Source organism: Solea senegalensis, linkage group LG8 (assembly GCF_019176455.1).
Source record: "Solea senegalensis isolate Sse05_10M linkage group LG8, IFAPA_SoseM_1, whole genome shotgun sequence".
NCBI lineage: Eukaryota > Metazoa > Chordata > Actinopteri > Pleuronectiformes > Soleidae > Solea > Solea senegalensis.
Genome location: NC_058028.1, coordinates 10,715,206 through 10,736,866, shown reverse-complemented (window position 1 = coordinate 10,736,866; position 21,661 = coordinate 10,715,206).

Below are 21,661 nucleotides of genomic sequence, written 5' to 3'. Positions count from 1 at the left end.
AACAATGCACTGATCAATGACTCAGCAGCTTTCCTCCTGATCCAGTTATAGCCCATAAACTGCATCAAGAGCAAAAATGGAAAGAGAGGGCACGGACATAGAAGGAATAATCTGTGCACACAAGTAAGTGGTTGTCCGTACAATGACACAATCTTATAGAAGTAATGGCATGCCTGTATGTTTTTTTAACCTGCTTAAATTCTGCGAGTCAAGTTCCGAAGGTAATATCTCTCACCTTTTGTCCTTAGCTGAGAAAAAGGGAGGAGCCAAGTCATCCCTGCCTGTGGGCAAGTAATATGATAAAACAAAACATTCAAAATCAATCCATATATGTTAGGTTTCCTGCTAGCATGACACATCAGTGCAGTGATGCATGAATCAGTACGCATATGAAGACAAGAAAAATATAGAAGTGAATTGAATTAAATGGACTCAGTTGCAGCCAGTTCCTATCGGACTTATATTCACTATCGTTGTTATGCAGCCTCTGCATGGGTAGATTCATGGGTAGAAGCTACGTTTGAGCTTCCTTGTTCTGGCCTTGATATTTTAGCCTCCTTGTCTGAGGGAAGGGAGTCAACACTTTTTGGGCCGTGTGGGATTTTTGGGCCCCAAGATCTTCCAGTAGACCTACTGGTGTGGGTCCATGTCAACGTTGCTCTTTATGTGAGCCATGACCAACCCTTTCAAAGAACTTCATGATTATTGGTGTGGGAGCTACCTGGCGCTTGTCATTCATGCTTATTACTGCTGCACTTGGGCACAGGAGATGATGGTAGATGTATTAAGACACACCGGTACCACAACCTGAGAGAGTGAGGTGTTACACACCTGAGGATTTATGAACACAATCACTCAGAACCCTTTGACGAGATGTCTGGGCCTGCTGCTTTACAGGGGTTGGTGCAGTGCAGTGTTCTCTTCACATCCTCAGCAGACACACTGAGGGTCGGAGGAGTCTGTGGCTTCAAATCGGGTGCAGAATAAGTTAAGGGCATCTGGAGAGATGGGTCACTAGATATCACTGTTCAGATCGAATCAAAAGGCAATGTTGGTTTCTTTCAACCATGACCGCAATCTGCTACGGCCTTCCCTAAATATAAACCTGCATTATAGATTTTTCTTTTTGGTCAGCTGGTGTGGTTCAATAAAGTTGTAAACACAACAATGTCATATTATCACCTTATACTTATGATATGTCTTTCAAAATCGGTTGCAGAAATGTCAATGAGGATCAGATCAGTAGCTATATTAAGTATCTTATTGGTTCATCCCTAGTTTTAACCATGTTAAGTACAACCAGGCCCTTGCCTAAACAAAACTAAACCTTCACAACAGGAATGTTTGTGAATCAGTCACACAGATGGCACAAAAACTTTAAGAATGGTCTCATAAACAACATGGTCAAGAGGAAATCTTATTACTATCTACTGTTATATGTCCGTGCAAGTCGAGGGAGGGTTACAGGAAATATTAGCACAACAACAGTTTCAATAGTTAACTTGTGGACTTGTTATTTTAATCAGGAGACGCGACAGTAAATCTAAATGAACCACAGTTGTTGATGTTGTGCTGAAGCCTAGTCTATCTGTGGTGTGTACTTACTGTATGTGCACGCGGATGTGCATGTGCCACCTGCACCTCTCCGTGTGTGCTACACTCACTGCCCAATATGTGAATCCCTTCCACGCTGTATCCATCACAAAGGAAATTTAAGGACGAGAGGAAAAGTTTGCCACATTGGCGTCCTCCTTAAATAGTTTATGTTGTTCTCCGATGAAGAAAATATCAAATTCACGATGAAAATTTATGGAAATTAGATAAATGCTATTACAGCAGCGACTTTTTAAAGCAATATATTCTTTCCAGTGACAGTCTATGTGCGGATGATAAATAGGCGGTAGTCAGAGAGAGTTGGGAGGGTCTTCCCTCCTGTGCAGTGGACCTCTGGATCTGTTATTGCATTTCAGCCTAACAGGATCAACATGCATACTAAAAAATGCAGCTTCCCAACCCCACATCCCAACATTCCCATCACCCCTCTACCTCTCTGCCTCACTCTTTTTATTCGTCATCAAGAATCTAATATCATCTCCACCACAGTGAGGTGTCAGGTTATTGCAAATAGGATGATATTTTCCCTTGGAGCGGACAAGGGGACAGTATAGCTATAAAATGTTGATTTATCAGCTTGTCAGAAACAAGTATCTTTGAGACGCTAATGTCTATCTGTATGTGTGTGTGTGTGTGTGTGTGTGTGGTTTGATTGACAGCATCTCATACGCACGTCTTGTGCACTTGCTCTGCTCCTGTCACAGAGCCATAATCTGTCCTGGCTTCCCATCGGCTCGTGTTGATTGGTTCAGTCACATCAAACAAGACAAAATTCTGATCATTTATTGACCACGGTCTCATCTCTGCAATTCTTCCGCCATCTGAGTGACACATAATAATTTCCCACTTTTGGAATCAATAAAGTAAACGGCTCAGATATTTTTCCCTCCCTGACGGCAGTTCTCCGCTGGCGAGACGAGAGAACCCACAGATGGTTGTGGGAGTTTCGGAAGCAGTGTGTCGTTTCGCTCGAGTCACAGTTCAGCACCAGTTTGATACAACGTGGAAAAAAAAGCGACATATTGTTAGATACCTGCAACTTCATTGTGACTACAGTGTGTTTCCATTTCATGAAGTTATGGATATCCTGATAAAGTCACCATGAAAGTACAGTAGTGTAAATGATGTTTTTAATATCTCTGTCAGTGGGAGAAAGTTCAAGATCATTTGAAACTAGACAGAAAACCCTAAACCTTAACTTTACATTTACATTATTTTATCACTGCCAGACTTGTCTGCCCTGAATTGTATCATTTAAACTTGATTTTATGTAATTTAGAGTTTGTATTTTGTTATTTTTAATGTTGTATTACCTTGTTTTGAACGCTGTCATCCACTGTCATCCATCCATCTTCTACCATTTTATCCTCCACATGAGGGTAATGGTGCCAGTCTCAGCTGATATGGGACAAAAGGCGGGGTCACACCCTGGACAGGTCACCAGTCTATTACAGGGACACATATAGAGACAAATATGTAATAAAAAACAAAATAAATTACAATTCATTCTTGCTTCCTATGCGGTTTTGCGTCCAGGTTTGGCCCAGCCCAAGGTCCAATGCTGGTCCCTGGCCCAGGGGTAGAGAACCCTTGAAATACACATTCATTTTAACTTTCTTTCTGTTTCTGTGGCCTGCAGGCTAACTGTCAGTACAATGAGGTCCTCGCATGAATGCAGGGAAGTGTGATAATTACTGCTATTCTGAGAAGCAGACACAGAGAGCAGGAGAGGGAGGGAATTATTGTTCTGCAGCCACAGAGGGGAAATACGTGTTTCCTTTCCTGGACCTAAATATTTACCCTCCTCCACAAACAGCTGACTCATGCTCAGACGACGGCGTGCACACAGACCCGCAAAAGCCCCTCGCTGTGTCCAAGTGGGGCCTGCACAGTCCAGTGCCTCCTAAAACACGGCTGTCATTGGTGAGTTTTACAGGCCACACACTCACACACACAGGGCTGCGCTGCTATTCCAGTGACTTACCTTGATTAGGACAAACTAAACAACACATAATACCAACTAGTTAATGTCTAATCTTCCTAACAACCATTCAAATTTAGCCTAAACTTAACCAGTTCCTCAGAAATGTGGTTCTGTCTCATTAGGACCAGGTTTTGGTCTCCATGAGGACTACTGGTCCTGACAACGTCAGTGTTTATGCCAGAAAATGTCCACACACACAGCTTCCTGATCTGATTAGTAGACTGCAGCTCCTTATGTTAGCCTGATGATAGCCCATTTCCCATTTTCCCATCAGGCTGGTGTCCTGCCCTCGTCCTACATGGGACATTTGTTGGAGCGGGTGACAAAAGATTGTAGGAAGTGAGACAGCGTGTGTGTGCCATGTGTGTTATGGACCTCTGGCATCTATGGGAAGCCTGCTCGTTTCAACAATGTAGATAAGCGATAGTGTTTTATTCAAGCCTACTTAACTGTGTGAATCCAAGTATTTTTCTTTTTTTTGTTTTGTTTTTATTCTGTCTGTGAAAACTGACAGCAAACTTTTATTTGTCATTAATTCACTCATTTAAAAAATTTCCCATTTTTTTTTATTTATGTGAAAAGTTTTCATGTTTTACACTATTTTAAGGAATTTAAAGTATATAGAAACCTGATATAGCGGGGTTTGGTGCCGACCATCGTGACCTAACAAGCTGCAGTCCTTCCTTCACCTATGTTTGGGTTTTCCTTGTTGTTTTTCTTGTTCCTTCCCCCAGTTTGTGGTCAATCTGTCTTCACGAGCCTCCACACTCGTGTACACACTCACACACCATCCATACAAGTGTTGCTGTACATTAATGCTGGGGACCTGCTGCCTCCGCCGCTTTAGTCTCTGCAGTAACCGACACGTGCAGATGTCAGATGGTTTACAAAGAGAAATCTGTGATCCTAAAGTTTTGTAACAAGTAAGATTTCTGGGAGGAAAACATTAATGGACTAAATTTAACATTTAAACTTTACTTCTGTGGATGTAAAAGAAATGCATGAGGTCAAGAGAAAACAGCCTTTACAGTTTTGCTTAATGAAGCAAAATTCCTTTTCATTTATTAATTGGTTCCTCTTTTTAACACTGAGAATGGAGTAGAGCTGAAACAATTACTCAATTATTAATCGACTACTAAATTAAATATCAACTATACTGATAATCAATTAATCGAGTGTTTTTTAAAGAATTAAAACAAATGTTCTGTTTTTTTTCATGGTTTCTTTGCTCCATATAACGAAGAAATCACTAAAACTGAATTTTAGGTTTTTTTGGTTTTTGGACAAAAAAAAAAAAGACATTTGAGAATCTTGTGATTTCCAGGTTTGGAAAAAAACTGATAAACATTTTCTGGACCAAACGATTAATCGATAAAATAATTGACCTAAAGTAATAATTGAATTATTAATCAATTATGAGAATAATTGTGAGTTTCAGCTCTAGAATAAAGTGTCTTTTTTGTGAACGAGAATGAATGAGAAAGAGAAAAACAAACCAACTTAAAAACTCCGCATTCGAGAGTTTGTAGCACCTCCGGTATAAAGCGTAGCTGTTTTAAAAACTTAAATAGTAGAACTAACATCCACCGCTCAATTCACTTCTATAATCCCAAGTGAAAACAAGGAAGGGGGGGCAATAAATAATAAATGGTCCTCTTTAAGCTGTGTTACTATCATAAAAAAGTAATACCTCTAATATGCATCTAATATCCCATTTGTCCTCAGTGGATTGTAATGAATAACAGAGCTGTACCAATTAGGGGCAGGGATTTACTGTTAATTACATTTCTAAGTTCTATTATGTAGTTAGCATGCATTAATCACAATGTTATTTTTCCAAATCCTATTTGCAGTTAAAGCAGAGTCAAAGTGTATTTGGAGTGGATTATCACGGCTCAACTTCTTGATGCAAAGTTCTCAGATAAACAGCCGCAGATCACGACACATTTTTGTGTTTTCAATGAAAGAAATACAATATTCCCCCGGCGCAGTATAATTCAATTGTATGTATTTAGATTCATATTGTGACTTTAAATGTGACATTATAAAAGCAAACCCAGAGGAGACAAAGTACATTTGAATCTACAATGAACCACTTAACAGAATCGTTTTTTTGTGTTGTTTTTTTACTATGTTTACTATGCAAATGTAGAGATTCAAGACGCACAGAATAAGAGCTAACAGCAACAGTTGTGATGGTTGTTTGAATTATCAGTGATTAAATGACAAGTTGTTAGTCAATAATCAGTATAAGTATCTAATGTCCATCATTTCTCTGTACATCAGTGAGTAAACATTTTAAAACTGTTTTAAATATAAATTAGAAATGCCCATCACATTCACAAAAAAGCCACAAAATAGATATAACGTGCGCACAAAATATTAATTTATATAATAATTTGGAAATCATGATTCCTTGCAATGCCAGCCTTTAGAGAATATCTTTATAACTCATTCCCAACCTAAAATAAAACTCAATCACACTATAATCGTGCAGCTTCAGCCTTATTTGCGTCCCTTTTTGCTGACGTAGCACTCAAAGAAAATCATGCGATTGATATTAATATTATTAATTACTATTTCATGCACACGTTATACCTATACCACACATTATAACTAATCATAAACTTAAGTATTGGACGCATTTAAAAAGTCGATCCTATGGTGAAGCTAAAAAAAGAATTTAGACATATTTCATGCTAACCCATTCAAACATTGTTGGGGCTTTTAATCATTTCAAATCTCAGTGTGGCACTAGAGAAAAGGTCAGCGGATCAAGTTGTGAATATCAGTCCAAAAAAATCTTGGGAATCTATAAAATAAATATTTCAGTTTAGAAATGATTTAATAATATCTGAGTAACATGGACCACAAGGAGGAAAGTGACAGGAACGAGGGCTGCCGGGAGACAATAATTGTTTTCTGAGGTCAAAGAGAGAGTGTATAAAGACACACTTCCCTCTAATCAAAACCACTAAAACAATCTGCAGCTTCCTCCTCTGCACTCAGTTTACTCAAGCAGGAGGAAACAGTGAGCTGACAGGAAACGTCAGATTATAAAACCAGGAAGCTGGAGTTGTATTATCAGTTCACAGAGGAAGAGAAAGTTTGAAAACTAGGAGATATTCTGAAAGGCTAGTCATGCACAACTGTTTAGGCTCAGATGGTAGATTTCTTAAAACAAAGCTGCAGAAATAAATGGAATTGTTAATGGTGGCCCTTTTTTTTGGCCCATTTTGGCCTGGCAGCACACAAAAAAGACAGAATCTTTGAGATAAAGAAGAGCAGGATGTAGTAAGGGAAATGGAGGACACTTCAGGGTTCAGTCTAACCTTCTCCTCTGGCCCTAATCCACTATTTGCGAACCAAGACAACCTATTGGCATCCATTAATCCTGAATTGGCTCACAATCAATGGGCTCTTCAATAACTCCTTATTCATTCATTCATCAATACCTATTGGCCGCTCCTGATCCCCATGTGTTCCACCTGTCACACGTCTGTCCCTTTTTTCCACCTCTGCTCTTTATTTGGTTCACTTGTAAGAGCTGCTGTGGTTATAGTGATGGCCATGTCAGTCAGGCTGTTGGATTACTACTTTAAAACTACTTTAGGACTGATTTTTGCTCCAGATTAAAAAGCAGGTCACATTTTTACTTTTGACTTTACCAGTGCTCACTTTTATGACCAAATACATGCAAATCAAATTACAAATCCTTAGCTCAGGACGTCACATGACTCAGACTTTTGGCGCTTCGGCTCGACATAATATATATATTTTTTGCTATTCCATTAGAACAAGGTCCGTGGTGCTTTTTTTTTAGTGCCTGCTCTGGCAACCTCGCCAAGTGAGCTGAGCCAATATTAAAATGACTTAAAAATCCTGAAAACATGGGTTAATCTCCAACTTTTTGCAAGGAAATATCTACAATCTCAGCATTTAACAGAGGAGTCTGGTGTATTTAGTGACAGCACTGCTGATCATGAGCTGAAACAACGTCACAGCAGTTTCGTGCAGCCGCGCTGTGACGATCACACCCATGTTAACGAGGCACTATAGTTAATGGAAAATACCAAACCGAGTAGAGTCGAGCAGAGTCGTGCCAGAACTGTATAGTGGAAAAGCGCCATTTGTTTACACTGCCACGTTTGCCAAGATTCTGCTAAAATGAGTGGTACCAGTTCCAGTTTATATCTGTCAGAGTTCACTGTGCACTTTAAATCCACAGAGATCAAGTAATATACCACAGAACTTAGGCATTGTAGGTGGCCCTTACAATGCCTATACTATACTATATCTATAGATTTGAACAGCACGGCTTCCTGCCAACACAGGCGTGACGTCAGCTACCAGAGCTCGATTATAGATTGATTATAGAAACATTAGCATACACTCACTCATGAGAGACAGTAATCATGCTCAACATTACCTGCTAAACTTCATGTTACCACTTATTCCTCTTCACTACATTTGGCTTTACAGAACTGTAGACTCTAAAGGCTTTTGTGCACCGAACATGTCTTTTTTTTCGTTGTTGTTGTTGTTTTTTTACAGTTAAATTTACACATAAATAATATCTTGTGAACCCATATCCAGTCCAGGAATTTTGCTCTAACCAAACTAAGCATATGCGCACACCTGGGACTATAGACAAACAATCAGGACCTTCCTAGAAATCAAGAATTCTTCTCCTGAATTATTCGGTTTTGCCACTTATTTGCACAAAATAGGAAACCACGCTTTCAGTTTTGTAAAAAAAAAAAAAAAAAGAGCCATGATTCATATTTTTTTATAATATGTGATACAAAAAACACACACACACACTGGCTTTGGCATGTTGTCATGTCACAGCTGATAACCCATCTGTGTTAGAGGGGTTAGGGAGCAAAGGGACCCCAGCATGTGCCACTGGCACTCGATTAGACGGACGCGTGAATGGGTGTGTCACAGTGTGCACAAAGTAAATCAATTAAACAGGAGAAATCTCAAGGGAGACACAGAGAGTGAGAGAGATAGCGAGAGAGAGAAGAGAAGATAGGTGCTTTCTTGTCCTCAACTCCCCAAAGACCCTTAAAGATATATATATATAATCAGTGTTTGTATTACAAAGGCCACAATCATGTTGTAGCCACGTGTCTGGACGCTGGGGTTTGACGCCAGCTGTCGAACCGCAAAATACTGCAACACACAACAAGAAATATGCTTTTGGTTGCAAACTAAACTCAACTCAAATGAGGTTTTTGATAAACCTTTGAGTCGAATCCAGTCTCCTCTCATACTTGAGTTGTTTGGATAGACAGAAAAAATATTGACGTCTGTGGAGGATTTCTAGAGCCTGAAAACCACTGTTGTCGTTGTCTGATCCCAAGTCATTCACATACATTAGTGTGTCTGTATTTAGTATTTATGACTGTAAACAAAGACATATATCTAAGTGATGCTCTGCAGCGCTGTGGTGTGCAGAGATCGAGAGGCTAAAACCTGCAGCTCTGGGGTTGAATCGTCCCAGGAGTGAGGGTGGGAGGGTGGGGTTGTTGGGTTATGGGAGGATGCAGGTGGTGTGGACGGGGTGGGGGGAGGCAGGGAGGGCGGAGGACAGCATCTAGCGTGCATTTAGCCTTTTGAAGAGGGAGACCTAAACCCTGCCCCTAACAGCAGGGTCCATAGGGACAGACTCGCCCCCTTTTTATTAGAAATTCATGAACCAATCTTAGTGGTCAGACTGTGCAAGTGAACACATGAAACACACTGCACTGTTGTTATGTCCAACACAAATAAAACAACTATAAGTTCACTAAAAACAACCTAAAACAATCCATTCCCCCTCCTTCTCCACCTCCATCGAGAGAGAGAGAGGGAGAGATGAGATGAGAGGAGGGGGGAGGTGGGGGATACACGGGCGAAAGATGAGGTCATTTAAAAAGAAGCAGCATTTTAATTGACACCCTCTAAAGTTCTCTGCAAGATAATTATAGCCAACAGCTGTAGACGGTGCAACATGCAACAACAATGGGACTTATTAGCATTCTGGTGGAGCTGTGACAGAAGAGTTAGACCACATGACTGACAATCACTACATTAACATGACATCAGAAAATAACAAATCATTCAAGTGCGTTTACATGCATGTTAAAAGTCCGATTGTAGTCGGACTAAGAAAATAACTGGGTTATCTTAATGTCATGGAAACGCGTTAGTTCAACTAAAATCCAGCTTGTATTAGTCAGACTAACATTAGCCTGTATGTTGTGATTCATAGTCCGATTACTCCTGCATGTATACGCTTAGTCGGGCTGGAGTCGGACTTGGCATTCTGCACATGCACCAACATTTCCTCTCCAGTCTTTGACCCGGAAGTAGAAGGAGACGACGTATAAACTGCACTACTGTTGCCAGAAAAGAACAAACCACACGATGGCATTGGGAGAGAGAAAGCTACGTAGAAGACCCACTTTTAGAACACAATATGGACCATCTCACCGTTCATCTCATTGTTTTTCATGTGACATATGCATACATATTACCACCAAGCGTAGCGGAGGCGGACACACTTTGTTCAATAAAGTTTATTGTTTGTATACTGTCATGGAAACATACTCCATACTGTTGTCACTGTCATGCATACACAGACGTATGACAGTGTCACCTCACGCTGCTTTGAAAACAGCAGCTGAAGAGAAGCAGCGGCGATGACTCCTGTTAGTGAGTCACACCAAAGGGTCACAGCGCTTTTAAAATTCACACTCTGCCGCACTGCCTCAAAGCAACAGCAGCAGACCCCACTGAGCTCAACAATATGTGCTCCCCATTTCAGTCTTAATGCAGGAATTAATTATGAATTAATTAACATTACACTTAGGAATGGCTACTTTAAATCCCCCAGTCTTTTTTGGGTTTTTTTTTTCTTTCTTTCTCTCTCTTGGTTTCTGTGTTGTCAGGAATAATACGAGCAGCAGAGACAAAGACGGAGAGGATGGAGTATTGATGTATTGTGTTCTTATGCCTAAGACTATCTCCAGGTTATGAATTAGATGATGTGTGTGTAGAGTTTGTTTCTCCAGGCTAGCCATTAAATATTTCATGGAGGGGGATAAATGCTGGGAGAATGCTGCCCCCTCCCAACCTGATCCACGCTGCAATTAGAGGCCCATTATCCCTCTCACAACCCTCACACTCTGTACAAACTGGGCCTCAGAAGCAGCAATAAAAAAGCCCTGTGATGAGATACGATAACAGCAATGATGAATAGAAAACGTATCTTTAGGATTTTCACGACGCAATCACACAGTTTTGCTAAACTGTGTATGTTTATAGGTCATTTCCTGTTCGACACCATCAAGAAAAAGAGGGGGAAAAACCCTCGAGCTCCACGCGATCGGGTTTCATTCATTCCATTTGATTTGACATATCATGCTTCTGTGCCTTGGCAATAAGGACACAACATTGCAGCATATTGGCAAGCTCATTTGCTTTTCATAGCGAGCGGTGTGTCCAAAAAAAGTGCCCCCTGGGATAAACACGTGTACGGGGACCGCGGGCTCGCCGCCCCAGCAGCAGGTGGCCCATTGCTGCCTAATGAACACTGCAATCTGTTAGGATCGCAGCAGCGCTTTTCACCAGACAATTAGGCGACTAAGCATGTCATTATTCCAGGCCAACAAGAAGAGCCTCTTCTCTAATTTCATCTTTTCATTCCTGTTTACTCACCCACACTCCCCTCATTAATGAGAGATTTTCCAGTCCATGCTAATTGGTTTCAATAACATTCATTTTAGTTGAAAGGAAACGATTCTGTTAATTGAGGAGCGCAGAGAGAGTGTGTGTGTGAGAGAGAGAGAGAGAGAGAGAGAGAAAGAACAGAAGAAGGGGGGCCTTCTTTTCATTTTCAAGTGCGTCCATGAGATGACGCTTTTGAAAAAATGCTCTACAGGTTCAGAGCTAATGAAATTAAGTGATGCCGGCCGTGGCAAAAAGGGAAGCCCAAATTAAAAGCAATTTATTTTCATTGAGGCATGTGGCACTGTTCTGGCACAATTAATGGGCTGAGCATAAATGCACAGATACTGAAATAGAGAACAAAAACAAGAGACAAGATACAAAGAAAGGATTAGTGGCACAGATTATTCAGGGCAAAGTCTAGACCTGGGCAGATTAAGTGTAAAAAAAAATATATGTTAAGTTTAGGTTAAAATGACAGGAAATGGGAAATGTTGGGATATTTAAAACTATTCAAAATTCTGTACATTTGTCTGTGCTCGGGTTCAGAGTGAAACTGTGGCTCGCACTCAGGACCATTTCAGGACTAATTCATGTCGCTGATGGGGAAGATATGTTCTTTTCATCATATTTGGTTGGAAAACATCACAGTCGTACTGTATGAAGTCTGTGGTCTCATCCCACCGAGCACTCACTGCTGTGCTTTATCACCTTATTCATATCTGCTCATATTATTCTGTGGCTTTGTACTTCATTAAACTTACTATTGCTATTGTAAAATGAAGATGATTATCACTACGTCACAGGTGTGTTTACAATGTGTCAAGGAATTATAATATTTGAATTTCTCATTCTGTCCCTTTATTAATATTAATACATTGATTTAATTAAGAGTTATTTATGTATCCTTTTTAAATAATTTTGAATGTGTCACATATTGAAATCAAAGTCATAAAATTGTAGGTATTAATATCTAGCCAAATTAGATAATTTGGACATTTGACAAATAAATATTTAAGCTGCATAGATAAACAGGGACAGTTTAATATTTAACAATTTTATGAACAAAAAGCTCCACAGCTATATTCAATGGTCTTTGTGACAATGTTTTTTCATTTGCTGTTTCCAAGGTCATGAGTGAAATCTAATTTGATTTATACGATGGATTTAATGTACATATGCATATTACATAACCTCGCATCATAAAATTGTAATTTCTGCAACATAAAAAAATGTTAAAAAAGTCTTACTTATCCTCATTCCTATCCTTATCCTCAAGAATAGTAATTATTATTATAGGCAGCATCATCTAGGTTGAAGTGATGTTCATTATATAAGTAGAAGCTGAATTAATTTGCAATATAATCTTTGAAATCAAGGTTCAGTTCAACTGAACTTTTAAAATGTGATGGATCATCGCACACAAAATATTAAGCCATATATATATGTGTATATATATATATATATGTATATACACATATATATATGGTGTTGGAGCCGATCGTATAGAGCCTCAATTGGGGCCATGACCTCCAGATACGGTCAGTCAGATACCTAACCAGCCATCGTGTACACACACATATATATATGGTTGTTTAGTGACGGCAGAGTGAGCGTGTTAATGGGCTGCAGTAAAGGGAGGGGAGAACAGACAGCCACCCTCTGGATGCCCCGCAGGCTGGAGGCGTGGCAGGTTGTAGCCTGTGAAGGCATCTGAAGAAGACACAGAGAGGACGACTCAGGCAGCTGAAATCACTACTGATCAATATGTTGACAAGCAGGAGAAGGAGGAGGAGGAAGCTGGAGATGGGGCGAACAGTTAAAAGAATTTATTTGCTGTCTGTTTTCCAACTTAAGCGTCAGTATGTCTCCGTGTCTTTCGCCTGCGTTTCAGCCAAAGTAGTGTGAAGTATGACTAAATGCCCCGCTCGTCTCCCACGAGCAGCGAGTGTGCAGCTAGCAGGAGATCAGTGCAGTTAATTTACATAGCATTTGCATTATGTCAGGACATGAGCTACAAATAGGTATGAGTGTGTGGCTTAATTAGAAATGAGCCAGGCTTTTCAAAAACACCCTTTTGCATCATAATTGAGTCAGCCCTGCGCTGGAGTAAACGGCTGTGAGTGTGGGGGGAAAGACGCCTGTTTCTGCACAGAAGCTCACAGACGATTGGTAATTATGATACACCTACCTGCGCTCAGAGCTAGCCGCATTATTTTTAAACTCAATATTTGTGCGAGCTTTGAACAGCGGAGGAAACTGCCCTATCATATCAGGGTCAAAACAATTAAATGTATGATAAATACTGTATAAAAAAAAAATGCTTTGAATCCAGAGGGGGATTTTGACGTGGAGGTTGCCGGTGTTTTGCGTTTGATCGAGGACATGCAGAGGACTCTTTTTTTAAAAAAAAAAAACCCTGCAACAACATTACAGGGTACAAAGCACATGGCTGTGATTCAAGGTGAAAAAAATAAAATAAAAGTAAACTGTAATAACATCCAGTCTGATCATTGAACTACTGTAATTGTCTAATCCATACTCTTATTTTGCAAACAATTTATGAGATTATATACCTGGAGAAAATAAACACACAATACTAAAAATGGCTTATGTAAAAATGGTATAATGGATTTACAACTTTCATCTTTCACAATTTTAAATAAATGGAACAGCAGGAAACGACAACAATGATCAACATCAACAGCATTTTCTCAATTACAGTTGCTGTATGTTTTGCCCTTGAAAAATGGTAACAAAAGTCGAGATTGTGTTATAATTTTTCTCTCAATATCTTAAAACATCTCCGTTCCGGCAGAGCGATTATGCTCACTGGATTCTGCTGAAGATGTGGATCTTAAATAAGAGGTCGGAAATATGCACAGTCGTGAAAATAATAATTTCCAATAAGTGATTTCAGCAAATGAGAGTAAAATCTGCATTTGTAGGGGGATTATTTTCACACACTGCAGGACAATGTAAGTAACACCTACAATAAGTGCAATGAAAGAACATGTTATCCAGTCTAAAGTCGTCACTCAGTCATGTATTTTCACTCAACAATGGAGTTCTGCGGCAAAAAAAGGAACAAATCAGCGTGTTTATTTGTATTAAATATGTATTTGAACATTTTTGTTTGTGTGTTTTCTTCTTTAAAAACTGCTTAGCAATGTGCCAAAAAAATGGGTACGTGTCAGGGAGCCTGTGTGTTCAGGGTACCTGGGGTTACCAAGGTTACCAAATTGAATTGTCCCCACAGACATGGCTGATCTACATAATTTGGTGGTATCATTCACAGCGTCTCACGGCCGGGTTGATGAATGGCACCCGGAGAAGATAATATTTCTGCTTGAAGGCAATAAATCTTATGTAAAGTGCTCCACTGCTTTATATATCAATGGCAAATGTGGTTTAAAAAAAATAAAAAATACTTTTTTAACCTTCTCTTCCTTTTCTTGTTTTGCCATCAATGCTGTTTTTTGTTTTTTTTCATGGAAACACACAAACAAGGCCTTCTCCAACAGGAGCTTTAGTCTACGACTGTGACACTGGCTGACACTGGAATGCCTTGGTTCACATATGAGTAAACAAAAAGTAAATGAAGTTGTTGAGCGTTTCTTTGTCTACAGTGAACGTACATGATTTCCAACAGGAAGTGCATCCATGCTGCATTGAGCTACAGTACAACAAGTATTAAGACTCGTTTCTATGAAGCAGTACAGGGTGGTTCTGCTGGTTCTTAGTGCAGTCTGAGTCTGGAATGGTGAGAACATTCCCACAGTAGGGGAGTGTAGGCCAGACAGTGCGAAAACTACGTAAATAACACGATGTTATAACGGGATGTGAATGTAACCTACCAATAAATTCCACAAAGAAAGAAGAAGAAATGCTACACACTAAACAAAGGGTAAACATGGAGGTCATACAGCATGCAATGTTCTTTCTTATTGTCACGTGGCTTCAAGATGAAGACAAGCTGTGATGAAGAAACAATTCTCTCTCAACCGATGTGTACAGGTCCACCCTTTAGGAATGATACCACTAGCCCAAAAACTGGTAGTGGTTGAGATCGGTTATTTAAAGTCATAGTGACATGGAGTTCAGAGTGCAGGTAGCTTCCACATATACAGTATGTACGTAAGATGATGATGACTCTCATTGCTCCGGTCTCCGGATTTGAATAAAGCCCTGACAAAGACGACATAGAATCCTTTTACAATCACTAACAATTACAACAGTTGCCTTTTTAATACTTCATTCCTGTTTTTTTGTTTATTGGAGTGCATGGATCACCTTCTTGTTCTGAACTAAATAGTTTTCTAGTTTTCCAAGAGCATCCAACACAAAGACTATCATTTTTGCACTTTGGACATCTCCTGAGCTTACCAGTTATCTCATTTTTGGATTAGTATACAAAAAAAAAGACAAATACACAGACTGTATGATAAATGAATTAGTAACAGAAATGTTAGAGGGAGACACAGATGTGTCACCCCATGTGAACAGGCCTGTAATGCTGTGTTTACACTGGACGCCCCGTAATTTACCGCGCGACAACTTTACATACAAAGACAATGCACAGGCGCAACTGGCGCACAGTGGTGCGTCAAAATCACGGCCATCGCGTCTATCGCACAAATCACGTCAGTCGACCGCATTGAAATATTTAAACTTTTGCCAAAATCAGCGTTAAGATTCCTCAAATGACATCACGTACTTGCCATCGTCCAGACTCCGCTGGGCAAGTGTGGACACTCGGAGCTGTACGGCACTTTTATCTGTTGTGGAAACGTCTGCAGAGAAGAAACCGTCGCCCCGAGCTGCTGCCGGAACCCCATGTCCCGAGTTAAATAGAGCTCCCGTTAAATTCGGGAGCTCTGTATGTATGAGAGCGATACTTTCGGTTTCTTCTCTGCAGACATTTCCCCAACAGAGGGTGCAACAATGCAGGAGGTGCACGTCTCCACACTGAGAGAAGACGACCGAAAATGAGTGAAAGTGTTCCTCAGAAAATCTTCAACCTGCTTTATGTTGTTGGTAAATCTTGGTGAGATGGAGTCTGTGTGTCTTTCTCTGTATACCGTCAAATGTACTTGCTTTCTGCACGGTGTGTGGATTCTGATGATGCTGTTCTCCCCAGCGACACCATCTCTCTGCTGCTCCCGTACCTGTTGTATTGATCGCAGCCCCACTCATCCCCTCCACACACAGCCTGTAGGATCCTGCTATTACTAAAACCGGCCCCTGGGTCATGAACCTGTGACCCCTCGCTGCTCGGTGCCGCTCGTTGAGCAGGCGTGACCCTGGACTGGGAGGCCAGGGACACTGTGGATAGATGTTGGTGTTATTCATCGCTCCCCGATCGTGATGTGTTTGCATGTTTTATCATGCATTAACACTCATTAACATGTAATAAACACAGAGAACAGCTTTGTGATAGAGATCCGGAGATAGGCAGGTTCTCATTTGGAAACCGTGCAGTAAAGAGAAATAGACGCGGAGCGGTTGGTATAGATACAGACACTGGAATAGTTTGTCGGTGCAGAACCAGGAATGAAATGCAAACTGTGTGTGTTACTTGTCGATTCATTTGATTTATGAAACCGTCGCTCTAAAAGTCAAAGTCAGAAAAACGTATTCCAAAGGTTACTAATCACAATTGTTTACTAATTAAGTTTTTCGATCTCCATCCTCCTTATTATGCTGTTTTTTTAATAAGCCGAGAGTCATGTGTACTTGACAGTAATGAATGACTGATTTTAGCTGATCGTTATTGCTGCCCTCCTCTTGTCTGCAATTCACTGAGTGTGTGCGTGCCATGCGCCCACGCGGGAGTGTGCCTGTGTACGCCGCGGCTGCCTAATAAAAGGGATAATTGTTCCATCTTTGCTCGCAGACACATAAAGCAGTGTGTATTGACTGCTTGACAGGCTGTGATACCAGTCGAGCTAATGGCTTTCTCAATTCTCCTGCTCCATCCATCAGGCCCCCGAAAGCACCCCGTCATGTTTTCAATTAATGAAGAGAAAACCATAAAAAGTTAAAAGGTGCTGTGACACAATGGACGACAGTGTGTGTGTGTGTGTGTGTACACACGTGTGCACACCCAGACAAGGGCACACATACAATTTGTAATGTGAAATACTGTGTACACAGTGCAGGCACGCTCAAACACACTAAGTTGTTGCTTAAATAAAAACAAACTTGACACATTTTTTTTTTTTACCATGACACACACACACACACAGAGAAAGGGAAAAACAATCCTCTCTTTTGTTTTGCCGTGGCTTTGAAGCTTGCCTAAGTCTCAACTTTCACACCCTCAGCTTGTAATCATGATGTACAGTATATGTATTGTTGCGGTGGGCCGCCTCATTTTGGGTGCAGCTCGTGCGGCTTTATGTCGGAGATAAAGGGAAACATCCGATCTGCCTGGGTGAGCGATAGTGAAGCCCTCCAATTCAGGCAGGAAATTGTGGAGTAAGTGGCTCGGTGGCCGATAGTCAAATGAAGCCAGGGCGGTTGGATGCCTGCTCTAATTAACCGCCTGGCAGGTTTGAGCGATATCAGGGATCACACTGGCGAACCTGATGACAAGAGCAGAGTGCACACAGAGAGGAGCAACAAAAAGACAAGACACACAAACAAAAAAAAAGCACACGCTCATAAACATGCACACAAGCCCACACAAATGATTATCTCAATCTTAAATTGCTCAGTGTCCACTTTTGACCTTCCAGTGTTTGTGCGATATAATACAACATGTATATCCTCAGATTAATTTGCAGCATGTAAAGACAGTGCAGACAGAAAGATGCTTTCTTACTGAATGAACAATGCTCCTGCTGTATTCCCACTTCCTCACAACCGTTTTCCAAATAAGATCAGAAAATAAATGGAAAACAAGCAAACAACATAAAGTTTGTATTTGGCTGTAAAAACACGGGCAGAAACAAAAATGTGCAGTAGGCTGTTGCATGAGGATCTTCAGTCCATAGAATCACATAATCAGAATACATTTTACATGCATATCACTAATCTCTGTAATTCTCAATTGTATATCTTACTGGACGGGAATAGGGAGAGCAACAATCAACAGAGAGAAAAAAATGATTCAAAATGCGTTGAATTTGCTGATAAATTATAAATGAATACTGACAGTTGTTTAATGGACCTGCAGCTAATATCCAAGCACCCAGGTCAATTTATTTGTGACTACAGTGTATACAGTTACAATATTGGGAAAAATGAGACTATAAAAACTGTTGGAAGTGGCATATATTGGCTGACGAGGAAGAGATTTATGCCCCTTCCTGTGTTTAATTTGCTGGTTTGAATCACCAGTGATGTGACGTTAAAGTAAGCTAAAAGAAAATGTCTCTGCGATGAGAATGGCTACTGGTAAAATGCTCTACATAACATGACCGCCTTATTCCTGAAATCTGCAGGCGGTGTTTACTCCACACAGGCATATAAAACATTTATCTCCAGCACCAGGTTTCACTGAAATTAATCAGGAGAAATACTTACACTGAGGAGCCTCAGTGAAGTGGAAGCACATCACTTATTGAAATTAAATGTTTCCAATTTTTTACAGTATGTTGTTTTTATTTATTTATTTTATTAACATTTTCTTACAATGAGAGTTTTTCTGGTTCGCCTCTATGGGAGTTCATCTCTTAACCTGTAGGCCCCTCTGATTCCTGACTAGTAATAGGTTTAATAAGAGGAAAATTTAAAGCAAGAACATATGAAGTCAACTTGGAGAGTCGGATTTGATAGAAATCACAAGATTGCCTTGTGCTGTGCCCGCATGGCTCGCTTCATTTTAACCGAACAGAGCTGAAGGTGAGCGAGCTACTGGAGGATAGATAGAGACGGCATAATCGTGCGTGGGAGAGAGATATAACCGATGCTTGTCAATCATCACCAGTCGCCCTTCTTGATACATGCAGTTCTACTTTCCTCATCATTCAGGATAAGTTCCGACTCGATACACTGGAGGTTTCCTGATTTTGATGCACTTATTCTCCACTTTGCTTGTGCATGTTGAATGTGACACGTACTTTATTCTGTCTCACTTAACACACACATGCTGTTCCACAGCCATGTTTTTCAGGAGGGAGAAAAGGAGGAATGGCAGCCGAGGATGAATGCATTTTTCATTATTATATATTCTCTCCACTCCTCCGTTGGCAGTAAGAGCAACCTCTGCTTAAACATCTCTTCTCTGCCCCTCGGCGCTTCTCAGTGTTTTGGACGCCGGCCAAGCAAAAAGTAATTTAAACATTACAGGAAATTAAATCTCACATTTCCAATTTTTAGCCTAAAGTTTAGGTACAATGAAAATGTCACCCATGAATTATGGAATCAAGCTGAATTTCACCTCCAAATGTTAAACGGTGAATGTAAATGTCCTTGACAACAAGGTGGGCACTCGAGAGGCTCTGTTTTTCCCTCCCCCTGATGTGATGCTACAGCCAATCATCGGCAGATAAAGGGCTGTGTTTGTCTGCTATAACAATACTTACTGTTTGTTATTATACTTGTGTTTAATCTGCTGTTGATAAGATGGAGCCGCCCAAATGTTCAGTGTTTCGTCAGAACAATGACAACAAAGACTTTCTAGTCTGATATTTATGTGTTTTACAGATATAATGTTAAATCTTTTGTGCAGCCACCATCTGCTCAGCAACATTTATCACTGTATGAAATCTTACATCTTATATTAAGACATTACACCAGTCGCCAGAATTCAGAGTTATCCAAGAATCACCTGTTAACACACGTCTCTGTGAGATTTCATTGCCTCAGCACAGCACCGCACAGCACTACTGCGAGGATAATACATCCACTTGATACGTCTCATATCCAGACCAAATTATATTTACTGCTAAATCACATTTCTGATGGCGCAACGTTATTAGAAAATTGCATGTTGTGCATTTGATTTATGTCCCAGCATATCTAGAGAAAGAAGAACACCCACCCCTCCGCGCTTGCAGGTGAGATGAGTTCCTGCAGATTGCTGTTAGTGTCATCCTGCAGGCTAAGTGTTGTATATTAAAGAGACATCGCAGTGGATTGTCACCCTGGTGCCCCACCACCTAGCAATGGGCCATCTTTAATTATGGTCCAACAGAGGTGAATGCATCAGAAAAGGCCTGACAGAGCGACCGGTGTGTAGATTATTTTAATTTGCGCCCCGCCCCTAGGTGAGTGATGCGGCCGGCCTTGACCCTCCTCTGACTGCATGGATTAATGCCTGGTAATGACTGCTGAGGCTATCATTGCGGCGGGCATCATTAATTATCCTCATTGATTGTTGCTCTCAGAGATAAAGCGTTCTGCTGACTGGAAAATACCCTCCACACGCAAGGTCAAGGTACAAAAAAAAGGCGAGGAATTTAGATAATCACATTGGGGCCACCACAATGACAGTAGAAAATAAATATGGCTGATGCCCAGTACACCCTACACCACTGATGTCCCACCTGCTCTGTCCGGTCCTTTGCTCCTCTCTCCCTCAATCTCTCTGTCTCACTGTTTCCTGGTTTTTTTACCCATAACAAGGATTTAAAGACTGCCGGCCCGTGCCTAACCTGATTAAGTCAGGTGTAGGAACACACAGTTTGTGCTTGTGTGTGCAAACACTAATGACTTGACAGAAACAGTGCCAAGGAGTGAGGGAGTGCAGGGAGATGATGAGAGAGAGAAAGAGCTGGAAGACGGCAGGAAAGAAGCGGCAGGGAGACAGAGGTGAGGTAAGCTCAGGCTGGCAGGCAACTGTACTGTTCAGACAGATTAAGTTTCTATGGCTGCCATAACTGAGAAGACAGCAGGAAGTAAAGGTTTTATATTTACACTACCAACCTGCCCTCATATACACAGAAACAGGCGCGCGCACACACATACCTCTGACTAATCTCCATCTTGGGCAAATGAATTAAGGAAGGAAATCACACGAAACCTGTGACTACAATGAACATATATGGAATTACTGGCACCATGAAAGGACATAAATACAGGATAATGCAAAACCACAAATGACATTGTAAAACGGTAAAACTGTAAAACTGTAAAACTGCCATTAGCTTTCTTATGCCGAAAAAAAAAAAAAACTGTTTTTAGGGATAATTATAATTAAATCTGACAGACATTGTTTGTTAACGGTTTTCCAGGTGTTGCCAAGCCCTGCCCCATGGTTCAACCCTTCCTCCTCTTAAGGCCCTGGTATACGTCCGAATTGTGTCATTAACGCACAACGTGTTGGGTGTGCATGGACAGCACATGTGCAAACTGAATGTCCACCCCAACTGTAGGTGGAGTATTAACCCCGCTCACCAA